Source organism: Panthera tigris, chromosome E3 (genome assembly GCF_018350195.1).
Source record: "Panthera tigris isolate Pti1 chromosome E3, P.tigris_Pti1_mat1.1, whole genome shotgun sequence".
NCBI lineage: Eukaryota > Metazoa > Chordata > Mammalia > Carnivora > Felidae > Panthera > Panthera tigris.
In genome coordinates, this window is record NC_056675.1 from 17,431,550 (window position 1) to 17,437,502 (window position 5,953).

Sequence of the window (5,953 nt, forward strand, 5' to 3'; positions counted from 1 at the left end):
CTTTCCAAGCTGTGAAGTGGTGTCCACATGTTTGTGTTTCCTTCAGAGATAGGATGGTCAGAAGCTCCTTGGCAGACATTAGAGCTATCTCCAAGTAAGGGGCCTGGGAATACTTACCGATCCCCACAGAAGGTAGCAGTGTTGAGGAAGAGGTGTCACCATGGTTACCTGGAAAACAGGGTTTAGCTGCAATCAAGTAGGCGAACTCTGGCATCGTCTGACTTGGGGCACACTTGGGGGACAGTGGAAAAGATGATTTTCAAAAGATGCTTGGAGAAAGGACTGTGTTAGATGGAGCCTGCACACTATAGGTTTGTTTAATAGGGATTGAATCAGGGGCAGGGGGCGTGGTTTGGAATAGGGAGTGGTGAGGGGGCTCTTTGACTATTGTCTGAAGCCCTGTTATTGCCTAAACCTAGAAAACAATCCTATTAGCTGGAACCGGTGCATCCTGCTCCTGCTGTGCGTGCACCTATGATGTTCATTCCTCCCTAGACTATAGACCAAACACGATCAAAGGGCTTTCCAGAGATGAGCTCAGGTAATCCTGACAGCAGCCCCGTAAAGTAAATACTAGCAGTACTCCCATTTTGCAGACAGGGGCTTGGAGTCTGGGAAAGTTAAGACCATTGCCCAAGGTCATACAGCCTATTTGTTGTTGAGTCAAGATTCAGACAAGAGTCCAAGCCCTTAGCGCCCACCAGGCCACCTCAACTCACGAGCTGCCAGATGCCGAGCTTGAACAAGGAAAAAGGAAACACAAATGTATGGAGTTGAGCACCTAACTGGCCTCCTCTCTTGCCTTCTGTGACCTCTCTCTCTCTCTCTCTCTCTCTCTCTCTCTCTCTTTCTTTCTCTCCCAATATTATTCCTATTTAACATAAGTCTCCTTCTGAGTCTCCCTTCCTCCTTACCATGGCCTCTTAGTTTCAAGTACTGGTGTAGCAATCGAGAAGCCAAGAAGCCTTCCTAGACAAAGCCTCATGAATCCATTCCTGGAGCTAGAGGCGGACCGTAGAGTGTGTTCTGTGAGAGCTGCCAACAATTTGGGAGTAAACTTGGAGGGTGGAAGTTAATCAACTGGCTCCTAAGTGCCCAGCAGTGTGCCAAGTCCAGTAGCAGGGGTGGAGGATACATTCAGGGGTGAAACAGGCAGGATCCCTGGCTTTAGGGAGCTTTCGGGCTACTAGAGAAGATGGGCATTAGGAATCCTCCCAAAATATGAATTCTTGCAAACTGTGATAAGTATCATGAAGGAAAAGTTCAGGGAGCTATGAAAGAATATAATGCCTAATGGTTGGAGTGGGTGGTCAAAGGCCATCTTGAGAAATGATAATTATTGTACCCCTGAGAACTGAGTTGAGGGAAGAAAATTCCATATTGAGGCAATAGTAAGTGCAGGCACGAAGACCCAGAGGTGGGCAGGAACTTGGTATGTTGGGGAAACTGAAAGGCAGCCATGTTGATGGAGCGGAGTATGCTGGCCATGATAAGAGTGGTCAAGTTAAGACTGGACAGGCTGGCTAGGGGTGATGACAGGTGCCTTGTAGGCCATGGTAAGGACACTGGGTTTTTTGGTTCAACTTTTTATTTGGAAATAATTTCAAAGTTACAGAAAAGTGAATAGTACAGTGGAGATCTGTCTGTCCTTTATCCTAATTTCATCTGTTAAAATTACTTGTTCTTTCTATATGTGGAATGTTACATGTGACTTTTATTCTGAACTATTTGAGAATAAGTTTTACACATCAAACACACACCCTTTACCCCCAGACAGTTACAATGTGTACAAGTACAGTAATCCACTAAATTTAACATTAATGCAATACAGTATCTCATTTACCACCCATTTTGTCAATGATCTCAATAATGTCCTTTACATAGCATTTTCCCTCTAGTCCAGGGTCCAGTCTAGAAATGAAGTAATGCATTCGGTTGTCATTTCTCTTTAGTCTCCTTTAATCTGGAATAGTTAGCCTTTGTCTCTTATAACACTGACATGGAAAATTCAGTTTTCCCCTTCCTCATTTTGGGGTTTGTCTGCTGTTTCTTCATTACACATTCCTGCTAGAAGACGACATAAATGTTATTGTGTCTTTGTGGTATGACAACAAAAGGCACACACTGTCTCCTCCTCCTTGGTGATTGAAATTTTTGCCTGGTTAATTTACCGTTTGTCCCTCGTAACTGATATGTGATCAGGGAGATAGTTAAAACCCTGCAGATATCCTATTCCAGAGATTACTGAATAGATAAAATGTAACATCCACTGAGGCTTTTTGCCTGAAGCACATCAGTCTGTGTCCGGAGGGTTACAAAATGACTTCAGCTCTCTCTCCCCTTGACATTCTTCTGCCATTTATTTCCGTATTTATTGTTAGCAAGGACTTTGGGGTTTCTACTATTTTCCAATAATTTTAGTTATTAACCTTAATTCTTTTGGTGCTCAAATTGTCCCAGATTTGGCCAGTGGGAGCCCCTTAAAACTAGAAGGCTGGGGACTTCTGGGTGGCTCAGTCGACCAAGCTTCCGACTCTTGATTTCTGCTCAGGTCATGATCTCACAGTTGGTGAGACCCAGTCCTGTGTCCAGTTCCGTGCTGATAGCTAAGAGCCTGCTTGGTATTCTCTCTCTCTCCCTCTCTCTGCCACTCCCCTGCTCTCTCTCACTCTCCCTCTCTCTCAAAATAAATGAATAAACATTAAAAAAAAAAAAAAAACTAGAAGGCTAGGTTTTATCCCAGCGTCAGTGGAGTGACATTGTTCGATTTGCGTATTAGGCCCTGACTGTGTGTGAGAATGAATTCTAGGGGCACAAAGGAGGAAGAAAGGACACCTGGCAGGTGGCTCTTGTGTAGTCCAGGTAGGAGATGTGGCTTAGACCAGGGAACTAAGTTGGATGTTCAAGAAACTTTGGTGATAGAATTGGCAGGAACTAGCAGTGGAGGGCATGTGTAAGGAGTCATAGAGTTAATGACCGGAGCAGCTGGGTGGATGACAGAGATATTTACTGATATGGGGAGGACAAGCAGAGTAAGGGCGTCAGTTGGGGTATTTTATTTATTTTTTTACTTTTTTAAGAGAGAGAGAGCTGGAGTGAGGAAGAGGGACAGAGAGAGAAAGAGTGAGAATCCCAAGTAGGTTCCACACTCAGCAGGGAGCCTGAACCAGGGCTCAGTCCCATGACCCTAGGATCATGACCTGAGCCAAAACCAAGAGTCGGGCACTCAACTGACTGAGCCACCCAGGCTGCGCGGGATGGGTATTTTAGACAGCAGCTGAGTCTGAGATGTCTTTGACATCCAGGGCAAGATGTCAAGTAGTAATTGGATATATTGCTCTGGAGAGAAATCCAGACCAGAAGAAAATTCAGGAGTTGCCACATATGAATGATTTTGAAATCCATGGTCCTGGATGAAATGCTATAAGGGGAGAATATCTAGTGAGGAAAGAGAGGGGCCAGACTGGGAATCCTAAGAGAGTTCACTGTTTGGAGGCATGGGGTCGTGGTGGGGGGTGGGGGCACATCACACAGAGCCTACAATGTCAAGCCAAATCCTGAGGCTATGGGGAACCATTAAGGGTTCTGAGTATGGGAATGAGTGACAGGGTATGATCTGAGTTTTAGGAAGATGATTCTGACAGCCAAGTAAAGATGATTTGGAGGGCCATGGCAGTGGCTAATGTTATGGTTCTTCCTAAATACTTTTTAAGGTTTATTCATTTTCAGAGACAGAGAGAGGCAAAGCGTGACTGGGGGAGGGGCAGAGAGAGAGGGAGACACAGAATCCAAAGCAGGCTCCAGGCTCGAGGCTCTGAGCCATCAGCACAGAGGCTGACACGGGGCTCGAACTCAGGAGCCGTGAGGTCATGACCCGAGCTGAAGTCGGATGCTTAACTGACTGAGCCACCCAGGCACCACTATGGTTCTTCCTAAAATAAATCTGCCATCCTCTGGCCACTGAAGATTGCTCAGATGGATCCCTGTGTCTGAAATGCCCTCTCCTTGTTCACCTGGGCACAAAAAAGATGATCAGCCATCTGCCTCAGCTGCACTTCTCAGCCTCCAGTAATATGACTGCAGCCCCCATCTCCCTGCTTCATTTTAGCTGGAGCTGCACAGATGGTTTCCGGGACCTTTTCTCAGCCAGCCACATCGTAGGTGGGAGTACACAGGAGCGGGTCTCTGAGGTTTGCGGGAATCTGGCCACTGTGATCCTCTGCCCTGGCATGCTTTGAGTTCAGGGTGGTCTCTGTCAACCATGCAACCTCCCATTCAAAGTACGTTGTCCCCTCCACACCCCTACCCGTGCTGAGGAAGACAAGTTTGAGTCTGGATGAACATCCTAGCGCATCCTTCACCTCCCAGGGGTGGTGCCGTACGATCCTGTCTAGAGGATGTCAACAGCCCACTGGAGACACAAATAAGCAAGGCAGAATTTTAAGAGACAAGAGGGAGGGACAGATGTTCCGGAAGTCCAGGAAAGCAAGATTGTTTCTGGTTGGAGAAATTAGGGAAGGTTCTCTGGAGAAGGTGGCATTTGAACTGGGCCTTGAGGACAGCGAGGACTATTTTCCATTTCACGAAGGAAATATTTGATTATTCAAGCAGGAAAGAAAAAAAAAATGAAAGCCCCCACTTCCTCATATTTTATTGACATTGTGCACACAATCGTTAATGGTTATGTAAATACCCCATTAGGCAGCTACTTTATAGTTAGTCCTCTTACTGTTGGAATAATTCATTTCCGGGCCTCAAGACATTGGCCTGGGGTCTGTGGCTGGGCAGTGGGGACAGAAGCAACTAGGGACCAAATGCAACTCAGGAATCAGTGCTTGAGCCCATCCACTCATTGTTTCATTCAGCAAACGTTTATTAACGACTCGCTAGTCCCAGGCCCTGAAGATACAAAGATGATCAGGACACAGTTCCTGTTCTAAAGACCTCAAGTCTAACAGAACAGGAGTCACAAGTGGAGGGAATTTATCGTAGAGCACGTGAAGATGCCACACTACACATTGTGTACAAGATGTGGTGCTGACATAGGCAAAGGAGCTGGGGTAACGGAAGCCTCGGCTATAGATGAGCATACCAGGCAGACCATGTGCAGTGAGAAGGGGGAAGCTTGAGGACGGGTCAGAGGACCAAGTTCACTTGGAGCATGGCTGCATACTTCTGTGTCCACAGGCTGGAAGGCACGTCTCTCCTACTCTTAGGCTTCTGGGTGTTTGTTTTTTTTTTGTTTTCTATCTCAAATATTTCCTTTCCACAATTTTTTTTTTTTTTTGGGGGGGAGTACCTAGTTTTATGCTCTTTTCCAAAATCTCAACTTGTGTGCTGAATTCATTCATTTTATTTCTCTCCTCTTGACACTAAAAGCACTTAATGCTGTTAATTTTACCTCTGCGGATAGCTTGGACTGTATCCTGTTTTTAAAATTATTTTCTAAATAGTTTGTTTTTTACTCTTGATTTACTCCTTGTCCTAAGGGTGATTTGATATGCTATTGATGTTTTTCCATTTCTAAGTGGTGTGTTTTATATTATTGTTAGTTGTATTGCATTTTGATCAGAGACTGACTTTTAGAATTTCCACTTTTCAAAATTTACCAAAATATTCTCTGTAGCTTACTATTTATTGAATTTTGTCACTGTCCACGGAACTTGAATAGAAGGTATACTATTTGTTTTCAGGTTAAAACAATTTATATGTTCATATCCTCCATATCCTTATTTATTTTTGGATTACTTGTTCAGAAAATGTGTTAGCATATTTCCAATAAAACTGTTTCTCATGTTTCTCCTAGTATTATTCAATATTTTATTTCATGGATCTTTGTTGTTTAACACATGAGAAATTAAATTCTTTTATTGTTAATTGAATCTTTTAGAAAGTGAGGTTAAGAGCTCACATTCTGGAGTCAAGACATCCTGGATTTAAACCCCAGCTCCAC